Below are 20,930 nucleotides of genomic sequence, written 5' to 3'. Positions count from 1 at the left end.
GACGCTTTGGGATTGCCAAGCAAACTCTATTGACCATGATTCTATTTTTTCCGCTTTCTTTTTTTAAAGAGAAGGAGGTCCACTTTACTCCGATCTAAAATTATCAGAGCGGACAATGGGAATCCTGGTTTCTTTGGGAATTGATGTTTTTGTGGAAATTCGAAGGGGTGTATAGGTGTTGAAACGTATTTTGCGTAAACCGCTGACACTCAAACCGAATTTACACTATAAATCAGTTAACAGAGAAGGTAGGGATACCAATCCAAAATTATTAACGTGGAGAACGGGAATCCTGGTTTGTTTGTGAACTGATTTTTTGTGGAAATTCGATGGGGTGTATAGGCGTTGAAACGTATTTTGCGTATACCGCTGACACTCAAACAACCGAATTTACACAATAAATCAGTTAACAGAGAAACGTGGGGATACCAATCCAAAATTATTAACGTGGACCACGGGAATCCTGGTTTGTTTGGGAACTGATTTTTTGTGGAAATTCGATGGGGTGTACAGGCGTTGAAACGTATTTTGCGTATACCGCTGACACTCAAACAACCGAATTTACACAATAAATCAGTCAACAGAGAAACGTAGGGATACCATGCTAATTCGGGTGCTTTTCAAATTGTAACCTTATGCTAACTTCTTAGTTTCTTCCTATCTCTACAGGTGATGGTAGGACGCTTTGGGATTGCCAAGCAAACTCTATTGACCATGATTCTATTTTTTCCGCTTTTTTGTTTTTTAAAGAGAAGGAGGTCCACTTTACTCTGATCTAAAATTGTCAGAGCGGACAATGGGAATCCTGGTTTCTTTGGGAATTGATTTTTTTGTGGAAATTCGAAGGGGTGTATAGGTGTTGAAACGTATTTTGCGTAAACCGCTGACACTCAAACCGAATTTACACAATAAATCAGTTAACAGAGAAAGTAGGGATACCAATCCAAAATTATTAACGTGGACAACGGGAATCCTGGTTTGTTTGGGAACTGATTTTTTGTGGAAATTCGATGGGGTGTATAGGCATTGAAACGTATTTTGCGTATACCGCTGACACTCAAACAACCGAATTTACACAATAAATCAGTTAACAGAGAAACGTAGGGATACCACTCCAATTTTGGTACTTTTCAAATTGGAAACTCATTCTAGAGATATAATAACCATAAGATACCCCTCTCATTGGGATTCTTTTGAAAGCAAAAACATATAATTTCTAACTTTCTAGTTTCTTTTTATTTCTACAGGTGATGGTCTAACCTTTTTCCTTCATTGTCTCTAGTGTTGTTGTTTTAGATCGGCCACAACACTGGGCTTTGTAGGCTTTGACTTTTATTCAGTCTTTCCAGGTCAAAGCGAAGATGTGCATAATTGGAGCTAAAATTATTAGGTGGAATCCTGACTGACCACAGACGTCTTGCTTTTGGTTGAACTGTTGTATCTTCGAATTTTATAGTTTGGCTGGTATGAATTTCTTTTTTAGAAAGGTCTTTTATAATGTGTGGTTCCAGAAAATATCCATACCCCCCCCCCCCCCCCCACAGAAGACTCTTTGATTTGCACCCCCTCACCCCCCAGGATTTTCCATTCCAGGGGGTCTTTGATGACCCCCCCTCCCCCCAGGAATTTCCAGAATTTTTAAATAGGGACTTCGCTTACCACACTTTGGAAATTCAAAGTAGTTTGCATTGGGTACTTAAAAACAAAGAAAGTTAATACTAACTTAGTTGTGAAAATATGGTAGAATTTTATTACAACAGTGCAGCGTAAACATTTGTTAAGTTTATTATTCAGCAACTTTTAGCTTTTTCACCATCACGTGTGCAAATTATGTCTGTGTTGTTTTTATGTAAGCTTATAAATTAAGCTTAAACATTTGGTTGCAAAGTTTAAACGTCGATTGTTCTACGTTTTTGTGCTTACTCCGACACGAACATTATGAAGAGAAGGTAAGTTTCATTCGCTTAAACAACTTTGCAAATGGAGCAAGAAAAACCCAGAAACTTACGAGGTTCCTGTCTGGCTGTTTATATTTCTACACATTTTGTCAGTTTCTTCTGGTTGACTATTATTCAAGGGCCGAAAACTTCACCAACACGTACATGCCAATGCTACAGTGGCCCAGAAGGGTCACACTTGCAAATTAAAAATGTCGCTGCAAATTAAAAATAGGACATGCAAATTAAAAATATTGCCAACATGAAACATAAATGGGCCAACGGCTCTAAGGCCAGGTGGCACGGCTCGGACCAGGTCCTCATCACTAATACTGCGCGCGCAGGAATTTTTGTTTTTAATTTGCATCGATATGTTTTCTATTTTCAATTTGCAGCACAATTTTTAGTTTGCATGTACTATATTTAATTTGAAGGTAATATTTTTAGTTTGCATGTACAATTTTTAATTTGCATGTGCGATTTTTAATTTGCAGCAACATTTTTAATTTGCATAAGTGACCCTTCTGGGCCACCGTACAATGCGCTAGGTTTCGTGAACATCGTCATGATTCCAGAATTTGCTAGCCAGGTAGCTGGGCCTTGTGAAGGTCGAGCAAGAAATGGGAACGAAAGTACTCTTGTCTCATCGCATTTTTCATTAGTTTCCACCCTCATTAAACACTGATAAAACATGAAACCTATCAAAAATGTGTGTCCTGCATATCAAGGTAGCGAAAAGGGATACTCAGTGAACAGAAATGAAAGCACTTTAATGTTGGTCGGACGAAAACGAGACAAAGACAAGACTCCAGCTATGTCCGCCATTTTCAATCATTTTCGACTTCGTTCCAAAGACGCATCGTTCTTCGGGAGATTGTAGCGCTAGCTAACTCAAAGAAAAACAGAAACATTAAAACTAATGATGTTAACCTCATGTCAATGGCCAGGAGTACCGACCTTTGTTTCAAAACAATGTACGTAGGTATGTTTTTGTGCTTCAAATCGGTCATATGTTGCATTAAATGTTTTGTACATGGTCTGTCACCCTTTGGAAAGTAGTTTCCCATGAACCCCCCCTACCCCTTGGAAAATTACTGCCTTTGAACCCCCCTCCCCCTTGGAATTTCCAATGATCTTCCGTGGGGGGGGGGGGGGGGGGGGGTATGGATATTTTCTGGAACCACACAATATATACTATCACAATTCCCCTTAGCAACGGCTGGCTTTTTATAAGAGGCCATATCTCATTAAGATGTTTTTTGGACTTCAAGCAAAGCAAAGCCATCGTTCTTTTGTGATCGTTGACTTTCAACAGATTCTTATCCCTCATTTTATCTGAATAACTAGGGTCAAAATATTCTTGTATTATTCTTAAATCGAAGCTTATATCATTTCTGGTTCATGATGTATTGGGGTATCAATGTACCTTTTATCGAACTGTTATTAGCATTGAACATTTGACTCTGTTAACGGTGCAGTTTTTTGAAGTTTGCTTGCTATTTTTTTTTGTTTAGAGAAAGGGACAACCAATTTTCAACACAAACTAACAAATCCTGTTGAAAATCTCAGTCTCAGATTTCAGTAGCGATATTTTATAAAATATATTCTGGTAAAAAAGAAAGAGTGTAGTCGTAGCACCTCAACCTTAATAAATTATTTTTAACTTTTAAAGAAATTGTAAAGAAATGTTTGATTTGGAAAATCTCCTTCGGTTTAGTATTTTTTCCATGTGTACGCACGTCAAGGATTGTTTCTATTTTTATTTTTTCTCTTTTGTTTATACAAGTATTCAGAATAATGATTTCTGTCCCTGTTTTCTAACAGGTACGAGTGTTGCCATTTTGAATTTATTGTTTGCCCTACTACTAGATATGGATGAACTGGTGAGTTTTTGCTACCTTCAACTTGCTTTATCTGCAAGAAAAATCAGTCTATTTGACTTAATTTTAATGTGTAATTTTAGGCTGTTTGTACATTCTTGTTTGCTGGGCTGTAGTCTTGTTTACGTTTTATCAATAAGCCCTGAGTTTTTGTTGTAAACTTGTTTATAAGCGAAAGTTTTTAATGAGTAAATGGCGTGGTGGATATGTGATTTACGTCAGCAAACCTTAATTACACAGTAAGCCAAGCTTAGGGTTATAAAATTAAGTTAAATTAATCTGTTTTCAATTTAAGCAGAGCTGATTAATCAAACTGATTATTTTTTTTCCTCTCAATTTATTTTCAAATACTTTTTACAGTGGAAACAGGGCGAAAGCTCCAAACCAACAGACCCCAGTAAAAAGTGCCTCAAGGATCAGGTACTGCTGCAACTATGAGAAAGTATGTTTACACTTGTTTTCCTGGCCTTGCTTACAATGAATGTCAATTTACTTTGCTTATCTTACAAATTTACTCTTCTATGAGTGTACCATAACAGCTACTGCAAAAGGCTGCTACCCTGAAAGTGGTGAAATGTATCAAATAACTTTAGAAAAACTGTCATTAATTCTTACCTCAACTTAGCTCACTGTATGATTCAGATGATTATATTATCGACAATACAGCTAATCAAATGAATTGTCTTGGTTAGCATTCAAATGCTATCTTAGATATGAGACTAAGCAGCCTACAGAGTTATAAGAGTAAACGTCAGTAAGAATTGAAGGATAATCCCAAAATTGAGGACACAGCTCAAAATTTGTTTTCGCTGATACTTTTTACATTGATAGAGTTTTGTATCGTAGTTAACAAAAGGGGTTAATTTGGTCTAATTTTTCATTTATAAGGAGTGCACTCTTTCTTTTTTCTAAGAATTTTGTTTTTCTGGCCCAGGGTGAATATTCTTATTTTTCTCCCAATTTTGGGCTCAAAATATTCTTGTATTACTCTTAAATTAAAGCGTATGTCATTTTCGGTTTAGATGTGAGACTAAGGGCAGTCTACAGAGTTATAACAGCTAATATATAATTCTTCCTTATTTTATGAGGATCTGTCAAAGCAAAAGAACAAGAGAAAGAAAGAAAGAAAGTGGAAGAGGAAGATTGTGCAACACTGAGCAAGAACATCATGGATAAAACATCAGCAACACTGAAGCGAAGTAAGTTTACAAGTCTTTCGCTAAGAAAAAAGAGCGGAAGAAGCTTAGACAATAAAATGTACATCAAAAGGAGAGGGTTTTTTTCCTGCCCCTGTTGAAGGAGAAGGACCGTGGAGAAGAGAGGTCATTGGAGAGGAGTGCTTAAGGGGGGATGGCAGTTGAATTTTGGGGGAATTAGGGTTGAATTGAGTATTAAAGAAAGAAGGATAAAAGAGGGTATACGCGTAAACCAGGAAAAGAAGAACTGATTTTTTTGTGGAAATTTGATGGAGTGTATCTAGTCGTTGAAACGTATTTTGTGTCAGCTGGTGACACTTTAACTGTTTTACACAATAAATCAGGGAACAGCAAAACATAGGGATACCACTCTAATTCTGGTACTTTTCCAATGGGGCTTTTTTCAAATTGAAAACTCATACCGGAGTTTTAATAACCATAAAATACCACTGTCATCGAGATTCTTTCCAAAGTGAACACTTATTCTACTTTTTAGTTACTTTTTATATCTACAGTTTATTTATTTATTTATTTATTTTATTTATTTAGTCACTCACAAAACCTTAAACAACATGAACAAAAGTTGTTAATTAAATTATAAAAATAATGTGACAAGGAAGCCTAACAAAGCTTGAAGCTTATATTAATAGGCTTCCTTCAACTACCTAATGAACTAAATTCATGGCTGAGTGCAGAGTGAGCAAGATCAGAAAATTAAGCTATCAGTGAGATAATTCTTTAAATTTTTTTAAAAACAATATAGAAGGAGAGCTAATTAGTGAAATAGGCAACAAATTCCAGACTGCGCCAAACCAACATACCGCTGGACAGGAATCTGCCCCCAATGCTCACAAACAATGGTAAACGCTACAAATGCAAACATAGTCACACAACAATGCTACAGACACCAACACGCCACCAAAGAATGCCAAAAACACCCGAGACCATAGCTCCTAGTCGTTAACTACATTAAGTATGATTTAATAGTATTTAATGCCTGCGTCGCAAGTGGAGGTTGGGTGCCCATGGGTCACGGGGCTGTAACCGCAATACACCCCAAGGCGGAAGAACACCAACAGGCCTACCAACCCACAACCCAGCCACGAGCACCCCCACGCCAAGCCGAAGGGACCTCTGGGTAGGAAACCCGAAGCAAGGGGGCTCGGGGCTGCAGAGCCACAGGCCCCGAGGGCCCAAATCTGAGGCACCCACCCCCATAGCAGCCCCAAAGGTAGTAGAGGTACCTGCTATGCAGCCCGCTGTCTGGATACATGGACGATGGAGCTATCTGGAGTGTGAATATAAATCTGGTAGGCATCACTAGACCACCGGCCCAGGGTCTTGATCAGATGATCCGGAACTCCCCGAGCAGCAGATGTAGTTGCCGCCCCAATACGGAAGCTATGGCCTGAATAGGAGCCAGTATAGCCAGCTGGGTGCAAGATAGACTGAACTGTGGATGACAACTGTTGCCGAGTAAGAGGGCGACCGTCACTAAAAGTAAAGAGAGGACCCTCAGAAGAGCCACGCAGAGCCAAAAAGTTGTCCAAGGCACAGATGGGACACACTGAGCCCTCACCACGCCCCACATATATATCACAGCCCATGCGAAACAGATCAGTCTTACAGCACTTGATATGAACTTTAAAACAGGTAGGATTTACCAGGGAATCAGCTTGCAGGTCAGCAACAGTCATGTGGATACTAGGCTGAAATGCAGAATTCACGGTGAACTCCCCAGCTCGTAAGAAAACGAAGAAACCCAAACAGCATGCCGCCCACAGCATCACATGGTCTCTCCTGGAGAAGTCCAGTCCATGTTGAATCGCCCGCAGATGATCCAGGGTGATAGGCAGGCACCAGACTGATACTGGACCTTGAACCCGCTTAATTCCCCTGTACAAACGCTGCAAGCGAAGGCAGTTGACGAAAGGGTCTGACAAGCCATGGTCAATGTGAAGGGAACGTGGGTCAAGTTGTCGGCCAAGAGTGAAGCAAAACGCATGAGAGTTTCCTCATCGGCAGGAGGGAAGGAGCCATTGCTGTTAAGGCGACCATCCCGGCGGCAAAAGTCAATATAGCGATGTTGAGCAGAGATAAACACGCTGAGTGGAAGGTGCGAGTCCCTAGGAGAGCAGAAACTGACACCTCTGGGTCAACACATCTGGAGTGTGGCCAGAAGCGACTCGGGAATCACATAGGGAGTCAGGTCGGCTTGAGGTGCCAGACGACAAAAACGCTGAAATTGGAAGCGTGAGAGGGAGTCAGCTACTGGATTGGCCAAGCCACGAACTGAAGACACAGTAAACTTAAATGAGTGGCGTATAGCCAGCAAGGATAAATGACGCAGCAACCCCATCAAGTGGTGGTCCCGTGAAGTGCCAGACTTAAGTACAGCCACCACTGATTCATTGTCGCACAGGAACTCGACCCGCGGGGAGACCCACTGAGAACCCCATAAGGCGGCAGCTACAACGATGGGGAAGAGCTCCTTGTACGCGATCGATAATGACCGTTGCTCCATAGACCAAGCGCCGCAAAACCACTTGGTGTTAAAAATAGCCCCGTAGCCCAGTGAGCCTGCAGCATCCGATGAGCCTTGGAAGTCCAGGATGGGCGCCCACATGGGCATGCAAAAGAAACTGAGGCCGTCCCAGGTTTGAAAGAGCTCCCGCCACCAGGTAAGGTCCCGACGGAATTCTTGGTTTAGCCTGATGGGGTGATCATCCAGGCGGAAGGCACAAAGCAAGTCAATCATCCGACAAAGAAAAGTCCTCCCTTATGGGGAAACCTTGCAGGCGTGATGGAGGTGGCCAATCAAGGATTCCAACTCCCGCCTCTTACAGAAATGCTTGGTGGACCACTCTTCAAGTAAGGCAACAATCCGGTCTCTTTTTGCAGTGGGCAGGCAAGCCTGAAGCCTATCGGAGTCAAGTTCAATCCCGAGGATAGTTAAGCAAGTAGTCTGTTCCTCTACCTTGTCAGGATGAAGGGGGAGGCCAAGCCTTTCGCAAAGGCGAACATAGGTAAGTAAATAGAAGTGGCAGAGCGGGGATGACGGTGGACCAAGGGTAAAAAAGTCATCCAGCTAGTGGCGTAGGAAGTCCATGCCATAATTATGAACCAAGATCCATTCAACGAGGTCCGCAACAGAAGTGAATGCCATCGTTCACGCTGTCCCCAACAGGAGAGGAGAGGTCAAGGATGAGATGCCATTTGCCTTGTTGATTGTTCTTGGGAATGACCCCAAAATGGCTGATATGTAGAGAAGGAAAAGGAGGGGCTGAAAAGGGGCCAGCGACCCCGCCGGAGGAAACTTCGCTCTGCAAGTAGGAGTCTATCACAAAAGGGAAGGAGGAACGCATGTTCGAAGAAGCAGACTTAAGATTGACCATGGACGACTCAAAGCCAATACAAAAAACCTCGCGTAATCCAGACAACACATAAGCCACTGCTGCCTGGTCTGGATGATGCTGCAGTTCAGTCTGACATTGATCCAGCCGTAATGGAGAGACCTGGGAGGCCGGGGCTAGTGGCGAGAAAGAATGAATGGGTATACTAACTGGAACTGTAACAGAACAAGACAACTTGACCGAGGAACACAGATCATGCTGCCTCCCTGACGACGCAACAAAACTATTTACACTATGTACACGAGCCTCACCGGGCATAACTGCCTATCCAGTACCGTCCCCCTCTTCCCCTGGGTTAAGGAGATTGGGATCGTGCGCCAGAGAAGTTGGGAAATTGACAATTGGTCTGGGTGTGTTCACCCTCACAGTTACTGCAGCGGTGTCGATATTTACACTTACTAAAGGGCCAGCGGCACTGCCCATCATTCCATGAATGGCAAAAAGGAGGGGCCAAGCTGGTGTCACGGGAGGCGGCAGGAAGTGGAGCTGATGCCGTGGAAGAAGACGACCGAGGTAGCGGGGGTGAGGCCATGGCTGGAGACCTTAAGTGAAAGTTGTATAGGTCTAAGTTCATCCTTGACCAGTCACTGAGGCCAGAGGCAGCCGCATCCTTTCTGAACACCAGGTCATACTCTAACCAGGCTGAACTAGAGAAATGACGAGCCGTTTGAATGATAAGCAGCTTATACTTGGACAGATCGGGCCAACAATTAGGGTGAGCTGCGCACAGCACCATCTGAAAAATAGTAAAGGCTTCCGTCCAAGTCAAAATGTCTTTTATTTCCACTTGCCTGCATTTTGACGAGGACACCATGAGCTTACAATCGAGGAACGTTTGCGGCTCCTGCTTCACGGCGCGAAGGTTGACAGACAACAAATAAAACAACCAACGATAAAAGCCTTCTCAGACTTGGGTGATGCCAACGAAGACTCGAGGCTTGGAAGACCGCTAGTAACGCCAGGCGATACAAAAGTGGAGAGAGTAGGAGCCACGGGGCGGGCCGAGCTCGAGACGGTAATGGCCGACACTGGCGTAAACGTAGGAACAAATGCGGGAAGGGTAAATGTACCTGAAGCCACCGAAGAAACACCGTCACTTGTACTTGCACTCGAAGTGGATGCTGAAGAAAGTAAAGGTTGTGGAGCCCCGCTAGCAGAAACGCCTGGAACCGAAGAAGCCTGCGAGGAGGTGTTTCTCTGGATCGATGAAATTATGGTGGGAATGGAGTTTCCGATTGCCCGAACCACAGCCTCAGTGAGGGAGTCAGCCAACTGAGGTGACCAAGAACTAGAAGACGTACCCGACACTGAATCTTCAGACGTTGCCGTAGATGGAACGGAGTCTTCGGTTGGAAGGCCCGCCGATAAGCTGTTGTTGGTTGAGGGAGGTGGACGCGGCATTACAGAGGACAACCAAAAACTCTCCAGCAGAGGACGAACCACAACAGGAACAATGAGGAACAACGGTAACGAAAACCACTTCGACCAGAAAAAACTTTGACAGAACCAAGAGAAACGCTACTGCCACGCCATGCCACGCCACGCTAACAAAGCTTTGAGTACAATGCAAACACAGCATAGGCACATGGCCTCCGCATGCGCCAAAGCGGCATACCACTGGACAGGAATCTACCCCCCATGCTCACAAACAATGGTAAATGCTACAAATGCAAACATAGCCATGCAACAATGCTACAAACGACCAACACGCCACCAAAGAATGCCAAAAACACCCGAGACCATAGCTCCTAGTCGTTAACTACATTAAATATGATTTAATAGTATTTTTATCTGAATAACTTCTCATATTGAGTCTTCTCATTCTCTTAAATGGTTGACTGCACTAATTTCTTTTTTTTAAAAAGTTGTTTTTTTGGCCCATTATGAATATTCTCATTGTTCTCCCAATTTTAGGCTCAAAATATTCTTCTATTACTCTTAAATTAAAGCTTAGGTCATTCCCGTTTAAGTATGTATTGGGGTATCAATGTACTGTCCATCGAACTGTTATTGGCTTTTACTTTCACTCGAAAACGTCATGTTTAATATTCAACAGTTGCTATTACAATATTTTGCGCTGTTTGCTTTGAGGCAGTTGGGTGTGGACTTGATGACGTTTAAAACAATCGATTAAAATGAGCAGACGTCTCAGGAATTGGACTTCCGTGTAATTACAACCTAAAAAAACTGTAGTGAAATTTGACATATCCTGGCAGACGCCCTAAGATCCCTCTCTGTCCCATAATGGCTCTTGGGTTAACTGGTGGTTCAAGTTGAAAATTTCAAATTTGACCTTTACTTGTTTTCCGTCAAAAGAGTGCAAAATAGACCTAGAAATATTGTTTGCTGATGTTCCAGATAAAAACCAGACGAATGTCCATAATTATTACAGAATTGCCATAGTAGTGATTTTCTGAACACGTTACCCCTGGTTTACATTGAAAAATTTTAATGTGATCTTTATTTGTTTTCGTTCAAAATAGACCAAGAAATATTGTTTGCTGATGTTCTCGATAGAAAGAAACGTTTTCCGGACTAAAAAATGTGCATTTTACACAGATACCATACTAGGGATTTTTCCAAAGGGGTTAACCCATGGTTTAAGTTGAAAAATGAAATTTGATCTTTCTGTACTTTTGGTCAAAATAGACCTAGTAATATTGTTTTCTGATGTTCTTGATAGAAACAACGGCTTTCCAGACTAAGAAGAATGTCCATTTTACAGAGTCGTCATAGTAGTGATTTTTCCAAAGGGGTTAATCCATGGTTTAAGTTGAAAATTTAAAATTTCATCTTTCCTTGTTTTTCATCAAAATAGACCCAGAAATATTGTTTGCTGATGTTCTAGATAGAAAGAAAGGTTTTCCAGACTAAAAAATGTCCAGTTTACACAGATACCATACTAGTGATTTTTCCAAAGGGGTTAACCCATGGTTTAAGTTGAAAAATGAAATTTGATTTTTCTGTGCTTTTGGTCAAAATAGACCTAGAAATATTGTTTTCTGATGTTCTGGATAGAAACAAAGGCTTTACAGACTAAGAAGAATGTCCATTTTACAGAGTCATCATAGTAGTGATTTTTCCAAAGGGGTTAATACATGGTTTAAGTTGAACTATTAAAATTTGATCTTTCTTTGTTTTGGGTCTAAGTAGTCCTAGAATTATTGTTTGCTGATGTTCTAGATGGAAAAAAGGGCTTTCCAGACTAAAAAAAGTCCGTTTTACACACATACCATAGTAGAGATTTTTCGAAAGGAGTTAACACATGGTTTAAGTTGTAAATTTAAAATTTGATCTTTCTTTGTTTTTTGTCCAAATAGACCTTAAAATATTTTCTGATGTTCTGGATAGAAAGAAAGGCTTTCCAGACTAAGAAGTCCATTTTACAGAGTCACCATATTATTGTTTAACCTTAGGTTTAAGTCAAAAAGTCGAAGTTTGATCTTTCTTTGTTTTTGGTCAAAATAGAGCTAGAAACATTGTTTAATGATGTTCTAGATAGAAGGAAAGGCTTTTCCAGACTCTAAAAATGTCTATTTTACAGAGTCGCCATATTAGTGATTTTTCCAAAGGGGTTAACCCATGGTTAAAGTTGAAAATTTGAAATCTGACTTTTCTTTGTTTTTGGTCAAAATACAGCCACAGATATTGTTTGCTGATGTTCTAGAGAGAAGACAAGCTTTCCAGACTATAAAAATGTCCATTTTACAGAGTCACCGTAGTAGTGATTTTTCTAAAGGGGTTAACCCATGGTTTAAGTTGAAAAATTGAAATTTGATCTTTGCTTGTTTTTGGAGAAAATGGACCTAGAAATACTGTTTTCTGATGTTCTACATAGAAAGAAAGGCTTTCCACCAGACTAAGAAGAATGTCCATTTTACAGAGTCGCCATATTAGTGATTTTTCCAAGGGGGTTAACCCTTGGTTAAGTTGAAAATTCAAAATTTGATCTTTCTTTGGTTTTGGTCAAAACAGGCTTAGAATTTTTGTTTGCTGATGTTCTAGGTAGAAACAAAGGTTTTCCAGACTAAAAATGTCCATTTTACACAGTCGCCATATTAGTAAGTTTTCCAAAGGGGTTAACCCATGGTTTAAGTTGAAAATTTAAAATTTTTATCTTTCTTTGTTTTTTGTCAAAATAGGCCTAGAAATATTGATTGCTGATGTTCTAGATAGAAAGAAAGGCTTTCCAGACTAAAAAATGTGCATTTTACACAGATACCATACTAGTGATTTTAACAAAGGGGTTAACCCAACAGGGGTATTTTTTGCATGAGCAGGCGTGGCCGCCGACCTTTCAAAGAGCACGCGACCAGTGACAGCGACCGTGCTGCATAGTCATAGGAACCAAATTGTTAACTTTGAAAGCTTGCTTGAGATTGAAATGGTAGCAGGAACTTAGGAAAGACCTTCGTTGTACAAAATAAGTAAAGATCTGTTGATTTAAAGTGGAGACTGATGCGCTGAACGAGGTGAAAGAGCAAGTTTCTCAAGGATGTCTGACACGAACATGGCTGCTTGTTGTTGTTTTGCGCTCGACTCGTGTCTTGATTCCCCTTTAAGAACCGCAAAGTTTGGCATAGTATGCATTGCTGATGCGTAGCTATTGAGCAAAATGTTCTTTATTTAGTGTTTGTCTATAAATCGTATGTAAATCAGTTTCTCGATGCCCTAGAGGATTTCTGTCAATAATTTGTTAATAGCTGATTTAGCCATATTTCGGGAGTGGATTAATAACGATCAGCGGGCGACTACCACGCCGTTTTCAGTTGGAATAGAAAGTTTTTGCCTCAAGTATTTTAGCGATACAAAGTTTGTTTATAGGAAAATTGTAGAACTTCTTGTTTTTTGCCTGGACTAACATTGTAATGCATCTTTTACAGGAATTTGCTTTTGGCCAGAACTTAAATGTTCTAATGATTTTTAACTTTTGGTCGGCATCACATGTTTACTGTACTTCTTGGGCAACCTAACCGTTTGTTTCATCAAAATCGGTCACAAGATTGGACTTTAAATTCGGTCCTATTGAATGCAGTTTTGACTATGTCTCATTGATATTCACTTTTTTTTATTGTTCGAGACATACAGTGACTACCACCAACATCTCACTAGGTGACTAATCTACGTCTCGTGTGCTCTTAATTTTGTAGCTTTAAAGTGCTGGGAAAATTGTAGAACATATATTAATTCACTGCTGAACTGGACATCGGCTTTCGCGCACTTCGAACCCACTCGCTGAAATTTGCTATGTTTTTTTTTTAATATTTCTCTTCCTTTCCCATTTCAAAACAAAGAAAATTGAAAGTGTTTACTTGCATCAACAAATGTTTCTGCACTTTGTTTAGACTTTGATGAGGTCAGCGCAATCCTCCAGGCACTACATATACGCGCTTTTGTCCAGGTCAAGTGGGGAGATGAAATTTGATAGTAGCTCGTGTATGTTAAAGCCGGTCTACTTTGCTTTTGTTAAGACCATGTTAGAGTTTTTTTTTTGGCAAACTACACATTTTGTTAAATCACTAGCACATTCGCCAAGACCAACGAGCAAAATAATCGCTATGATAGCTTTGAGACGTGCCATTTTGATGAAGGCAAACCCTGTGGTGAGCCTCCATCCACATCGCTTCATCAGTGGTCGCACATGCTCATGCAAAAAAGACCCCTGTTGTTTAACCCATGGTTTAAGTTGAAAAATGAAATTTGATCTTTGCTTGTTTTTGGACAAAATAGACCTAGAAATATTGTTTGCTGATGTTCTCAATAGAAAGAAACGTTTTCCAGACTAAAAAATGTGCATTTTACACAGATACAATTCTAGTGATTTTTCCAAAGGGGTTAACCCATGGTTTAAGTTGAAAAATGAAATTTGATTTTTCTGTGCTTTTGGTCAAAATAGACCTAGTAATATTGTTTTCTGATTTTCTGGATAGAAACAACGGCTTTCCAGACTAAGAAGAATGTCCATTTTACAGAGTCGTCATAGCAGTGGTTTTTCCAAAGGAGTTAATCCATGGGTTAAGTTGAAAATTTAAAATTTCATCTTTCCTTGTTTTTTGTCAAAATAGACCTAGAAATATTGTTTGCTGATGTTCTAGATAGAAAGAAAGGTTTTCCAGACTAAAAAACGTCCAGTTTACACAGATACCATACTAGTGATTTTTCCAAAGGGGTTAACCCATGGTTTAAGTTGAAAAATGAAATTTGATCTTTCTTAGTTTGCTTTTGGTCAAAATAGACCTAGAAATATTGTTTTCTGATGTTCTGGATAGAAACAAAGGCTTTACAGACTAAGAAGAATGTCCATTTTACAGAGTCATCATAGTAGTGATTTTTCCGAAGGGGTTAATCCATGGTTTAAGTTGAACAATTAAAATTTGATCTTTCTTTGTTTTGGGTTTAAATAGTCCTAGAGTTATTGTTTGCTGATGTTCTAGATGGAAAAAAGGGCTTTTCAGACTAAAAAAAGTCCGTTTTACACACATACCATAGTGATTTTTCGAAAGGGGTTAACCCATGGTTTAAGTTGTAAATTTAAAATTTGATCTTTCTTTGTCTTTTGTCCAATTAGACCTTGAAGTATTGTTTTCTGATGTTCTGGATAGAAAGAAAGGCTTTCCAGACTAAGAAGTCCATGTTACAGAGTCGCCATATTAGTGATTAACCTAAGGTTTAGGGCAGAAAATCAAAGTTTGATCTTTCTTTGTTTTTGGTCAAAATAGAGCTAGAAACATTGTTTAATGATGTTCTAGATAGAAGGAAAGGCTTTTCCAGACTATCAAAATGTCCATTTTACAGAGTCACCATAGTAGTGATTTTTCTAAAGGGGTTAAACCATGGTTTAAGTTGAAAAATTGAAATTTGATCTTTGCTTGGTTTTGGAGAAAATGGACCTAGAAATACTGTTTTCTGATGTTCTACATAGAAAGAAAGGCTTTCCACCAGACTAAGAAGAATGTCCGTTTTACAGAGTCGCCATATTAGTGTTTTTTCCATGGAGGTTAACCCATGGTTAAGTTAAAAATTCAAAATTTGATATTTCTTTGGTTTTGGTCAAAACAGGCCTAGAATTATTGTTTGCTGATGTTCTAGGTAGAAACAAAGGTTTGCCAGACTAAAAAATGTCCATTTTACAGAGTCTCCATAGTAGTGATTTTTCTAAAGGGGTTAAAACCATGGTTTAAGTTGAAAAATTGAAATTTGATCTTTGCTTGGTTTTGGAGAAAATGGACCTAGAAATACTGTTTTCTGATGTTCTACATAGAAAGAAAGGCTTTCCACCAGACTAAGAAGAATGTCCGTTTTACAGAGTCGCCATATTAGTGTTTTTTCCATGGAGGTTAACCCATGGTTAAGTTAAAAATTCAAAATTTGATATTTCTTTGGTTTTGGTCAAAACAGGCCTAGAATTATTGTTTGCTGATGTTCTAGGTAGAAACAAAGGTTTGCCAGACTAAAAAATGTCCATTTTACACAGTCGCCATATTAGTAAGTTTTCTCAAGGGGTTAACCCATGGTTTAAGTTGAAAAATTGAACTTTGATCTTTGCTTGTTTTTGGATAAAATAGAGCTAGAAATATTGTTTTCTGATGTTCTACACAGAAAGAAAGGCTTTCCAGACTAAGAAGAATGTCCGTTTTACAGAGTCGCCGTGTTAGTGATTTTTCCAAAGGGGTTAACCCATGGTTAAGTTGAAAATTCAAAATTTATTCTTTCTTTGGTTTTGGTCAAAATATAGACTTACAACTATTGTTTGCTGATGTTCTAGATCAAAAGAAAGTCCTTTCAGAGTATAAAAATGTCCATTTTACAGAGTCCCATACTAGTGATTTTTCCAAAGGGGTTAATCCATGTTTTAAGTTGAAAAATTAGAATTGATCTTTCTTTGTTTTTGGTGAAAATAGAGCTACAAACATTGTTTAATGATGTTCTAGATAGAAGGAAAGGCTTTCCAGTCTTTAAAAATGTCTGTTTTACAGAGTCGCCATATTAGTGATTTTTCCAAAGGGGTTAACCTATGGTTAAGTTTAAAATTTGAAATCTGACATTTTGTTTTTGGTCAAAATAGACCTTAAAATATTGTTTGCTGATGTTGTAGATGGAAAGACTTTGTTGTTAAAATAGTCCTGGAATTATTGTTTGATGATGTTCTAGATAGAAAGAAAGGCTAAATGCAGACTGAAGAAATGTCCATATTACAGAGTTATTATTTTTGCAAAGGGGTTAACCCATGGTTAAAGCTGTAAATTTAAAATTTGATTTTCCTCTGTTTTTGGTCAAAAGAGACCTAGAAATATTGTTTATTGATGTTGACGATAGAGAGAAAGGCTTCCCAGACTGAAGACATGTCGATTTAGCAGAGCTGCCATAATAGTGCTTTTTCCAAAGGGGTTAACTAAAGGTTGAAGTCAAGAAATTGAAATTTGATCTTTTTTTTTTTTTTTTTGGTGAAAATAGAGCTAGAAATATTGTTTGCTGATGTTCTAGATAGAAAGAAAGTCTTTCCAGACTCTAAAAATGTCTATTTTACAGAGTCGCCATGTTTGATTATTTAAAAGGGGTTAATCCATGGTTTAAGTTGAAAATGTGAAATATGACCTTTCTTTGTTTTTTGTCAAAATAGAGCTAGAAATATTTTTTACTGATGTTTTAGATAGAAGAAAAGACTTTCCAGGTTAAGAAGAATTTTCATTTTACAGAGTTGTCAAATTCGTAAAATCGCTCCATTTGGGCCTTGTATCTTATTATCCTTGCACGCAAATCGGTTTGTAATAGTTTGGACAAGGAAGCATCCCACTCTTTCATAGAGCAAAGTCATATAATTAAAGTGGTAGGGCTGTAGCCCTATCAGCCCCTCCCACTCCGCGGTCCCTGAATTCCAGACTCTAAAACTTTACTCTGCAGAGTCTATTTTGCAGAGTCACCAAGTTATTGATTTTTCCAAAGGGGTTTACCCTTGGTTTAAGTTGAAAATTTAAAATTTGATCTTTCTTTGTTTTTGGTCCAAATAGACTTAGAAATATTGTTTACTGATGTTCTAGATAGAAAGAAAGGCTTTCCACACTACAAAAAATGTCCATTTTAAACAGGTAGCGTAGTAGTGATTTTTCAAAGGGGTTAACCCATGGTTAAGTTAAAAATTTGTAATTTTATCTTTCTTTATTTTTGGTGAAAATAGGCCTTGAAATATTGGTTTCTGATGTTCTAGATAGAAGGAAAGGCTTTCCAGACTAAGAGGAATGTTCATTTTACAGAGTCACCATATTAGTGATTTTTCCAAAGGGGTTAACCTAAGGTTTAAATCAAAAAATTGAAGTTTGATCTTTCTTTGTTTTTGGTCAAAATAGAGCTACAAACATTGTTTAATGATGTTCTAGATAGAAGGAAAGGCTTTTCCAGACTCTAAAAATGTCTATTTTACAGAGTCGCCATATTAGTGATTTTTCCAAAGGGGTTAACCCATGGTTTAAGTTGAAAATTTGAAATCTGACTTTTCTGTGCTTTTGGTCAAAATAGACCTAGAAATATTTTTTTCTGATGTTCTACATAGAAAGAAAGACTTTCCAGACAAAAAAGGTCCATTTTACAGAGTCGCCATGGTAGTGTTTTTTATCCAAAGGGGATAATCCATGGTTAAAGTTAAAAAATTGTAATTTTATCTTTCTCTATTTTTGGTGAAAATAGGCCTTGAAATATTGATTTCTGATGTTCTAGATGGAAGGAAAGGCTTTCCAGACTAAGAGGAATGTTCATTTTACAGAGTCACCATATTAGTGATTTTTCCAAAGGGGTTAACCTAAGGTTTAAATCAAAAAATTGAAGTTTGATCTTTCTTTGTTTTTGGTCAAAATAGAGCTACAAACATTGTTTAATGATGTTCTAGATAGAAGGAAAGGCTTTTCCAGACTCTAAAAATGTCTATTTTACAGAGTCGCCATATCAGTGATTTTTCCAAAGGGGTTAACCCATGGTTTAAGTTGAAAATTTGAAATCTGACTTTTCTGTGCTTTTGGTCAAAATAGACCTAGAAATATTTTTTTCTGATGTTCTACATAGAAAGAAAGACTTTCCAGACAAAAAAGGTCCATTTTACAGAGTCGCCATGGTAGTGTTTTTTATCCAAAGGGGATAATCCATGGTTAAAGTTAAAAAATTGTAATTTTATCTTTCTCTATTTTTGGTGAAAATAGGCCTTGAAATATTGATTTCTGATGTTCTAGATGGAAGGAAAGGCTTTCCAGGCTATAGAAATGTCCGTTTTACAGAGTCGCCATATAAGTGATTTTTTAAAGGGGTTAGCTCACGTTATTTTACATGCGAGTTTCAAATTTGTCTCTGTTGCTATCTGATGCACCATTCCTCAGCTAATGGAAAGCAATTTTGTCAATCATGATGTCATATGGAATTATTTTGTGTAAAATATAAAGTTTACAAAGTTTTAGTCATTTTTATTTCTGGACATTCGTGGCCCTTATCTTTATATAAGCTGTGTAAGAACTTTGCACTGTGAGGCACCATCTCAACTGAAACTTGTAAGCTTTAATTTGATGGAAAGGCGTCAGGGTTGACATTATCGCCATATTAGTACAGAACTGTAATATATGTAAAAGCTGGTGATAGTTTAGTCAATAATAACGTTGGGTTAAAACTTTCTCTTTACAGTAAAACATGTGGATGGAACGTGACTCTGGTAAAAGACCTTGAAGGCATAGAGAGGAAGCCAACCTCGTTTTGGATGGAACTACATTACAATGATCTAGATCCAATAATAAAAGCTTTTCATGTGTCTGGTTTCCCTGCAAAATGATGTCTGAGGAATGATCACAGCAATTCCTTTCCCACTACACGTCACTACCTAGATTACGTCATGCTTCTAATTAGTTGAAGCAAACTTTCCATGCAGCACGACCCATCAAAAGCACAACCCAGATCTGGGTAGTAACACTTCATGAGTATAGAATTTCTGTGCTTGTTCCTCAGTTGGGAAAACCAATGGTAGCATTGCAAAGTGTAAGCTGTCTTTGTAGGCTAGCTCAAGTTGAGAAAGGCCAATGATAGACGTTGGGTTTTCTACTTGAACAGTTGAACTGCTGCTTAGGATGTAAAGCTTTGTTTTTCGTTTAAGTTAATGAGCAATGTGTAAATTAATTGTATGTGTTGAGAAATAAATGACAAGCTTATAACTGACAATTTTGTTCTTGGAAATTAAATGGTATAGTTTTTCTGGTCGAAAGTGGTCAATAAAACGTTTGTAGTATTCGAAACTTTGTTTTTCTGTAAGAAATCAATAAATAAATAAAGAAAAAAATACTTATAAACGGTAACCACTAAAGTTAAGCAGCTGCTATTCATTTGGGCCCTCATGGAAAATAGATGGAAATGAGCTGTTTTGATCAATTCAGCTGTTTAGGAGGTGCAGAGAACTCAAACTCGGCTATTTTACATGGAAAACAGCTGTTTTTAACGAAATAGATGTTTAGGAGGTCTAGAGAGCTAAGAATCGGCTATTTCAGGTGGAAAACAGCTTTTTATTATTATTATTAAATCAGGTGTTTAGGAGGTCCAGAGAGCTCCAACTCGGCTATTTTAGATAGAAACAGCTGTTTTTATCAAATCAGGGGTTTAAGAGGTTCAGAGATCTCAAAATCGGCTATTTTAGAAGGAAAACAGTTGTTAATAAAAAATCAGGTGTTTAGGAGGTCCAGAGTGCACACAATCCCCTTTTTTAGATGGAAGACAGGTGTTTAGGATGTCCGAAGAGCTCAAAATCGGCGATTTTAGATGAAAAACAGCTGTTTTTAAAAAAATCAGCTGTTTAGGACGTCCAAGGAGCTCAAAATCCCGTATTTTAGATTGTTTCTGTAAATCTGAGCTGTTTAGGAGGTCCAAAGACCTCAAAATCTGCGATTTTAGATGGAAAACAGCTGTTTTAAAAATCAGGTGTTTTGGAGGTCCAGAGTGCTCAAAATTTGCTATCTTAGATGGAAAACAGCTCGTTTAACAAAATCAGGTGTTTAGGAGGTCCAGAGAGCTCAAAATCGGCTATTTTAGATGGAAAACAGCCTTTTATATCAAATCAGGTGTTTAGGAGGTCCATAGAGCTCAAAATCGGCTTTTTTAGATGGAAAACAGCTGTTGTTATTAAATCAGGTGTTTAGGAGGTCCATAGAGTTCAAAATTGGCTTTTTTAGATGGTAAACAGCTGTTTATCTCAAATCAGGTGTTTAGGAAGTCCATAGAGCCCCAAATTGGCTATTTTAGATGGTAAACAGCTGTTTATATCAAATCAGGTGTTTAGGAGGTCCATAGAGCTCAAAATCGGCTATTTTAGTTGGAAAACAGCTGTTGGTATCAAATCAGGTGTTTAAGAGGTCCATAGAGCTCAAAATCGGCTATTTTAGATGGAAAACAGCTCTTGATATCAAATCAGGTGTTTAGGAGGCCCAGAGAGCTCAAAATCGGCTATTTTAGATGGAAAACAGCTGTTTATATCAAATTCGGTGTTTT

At 38.5% G+C, this 20,930-nt stretch overlaps 1 long non-coding RNA gene across 1 annotated transcript; it reads left to right on the top strand.

Annotated features, from left to right (window-relative positions):
• The first annotated feature begins 360 nt into the window (after positions 1-360).
• LOC140924729 (uncharacterized) lies at positions 361-19,593 on the top strand. The gene is made up of 5 exons (XR_012164330.1): positions 361-1,464; positions 3,762-3,820; positions 4,178-4,259; positions 4,906-5,016; positions 19,086-19,593. It is a non-coding gene; the product is annotated as an uncharacterized lncRNA (long non-coding RNA).
• Positions 19,594-20,930: the final 1,337 nt, after the last annotated feature.

Source organism: Porites lutea, chromosome 14 (genome assembly GCF_958299795.1).
Source record: "Porites lutea chromosome 14, jaPorLute2.1, whole genome shotgun sequence".
NCBI lineage: Eukaryota > Metazoa > Cnidaria > Anthozoa > Scleractinia > Poritidae > Porites > Porites lutea.
The sequence above is the reverse complement of the archived record's forward strand: the minus strand, read 5'-3'. Positions and strand labels throughout refer to the sequence as shown.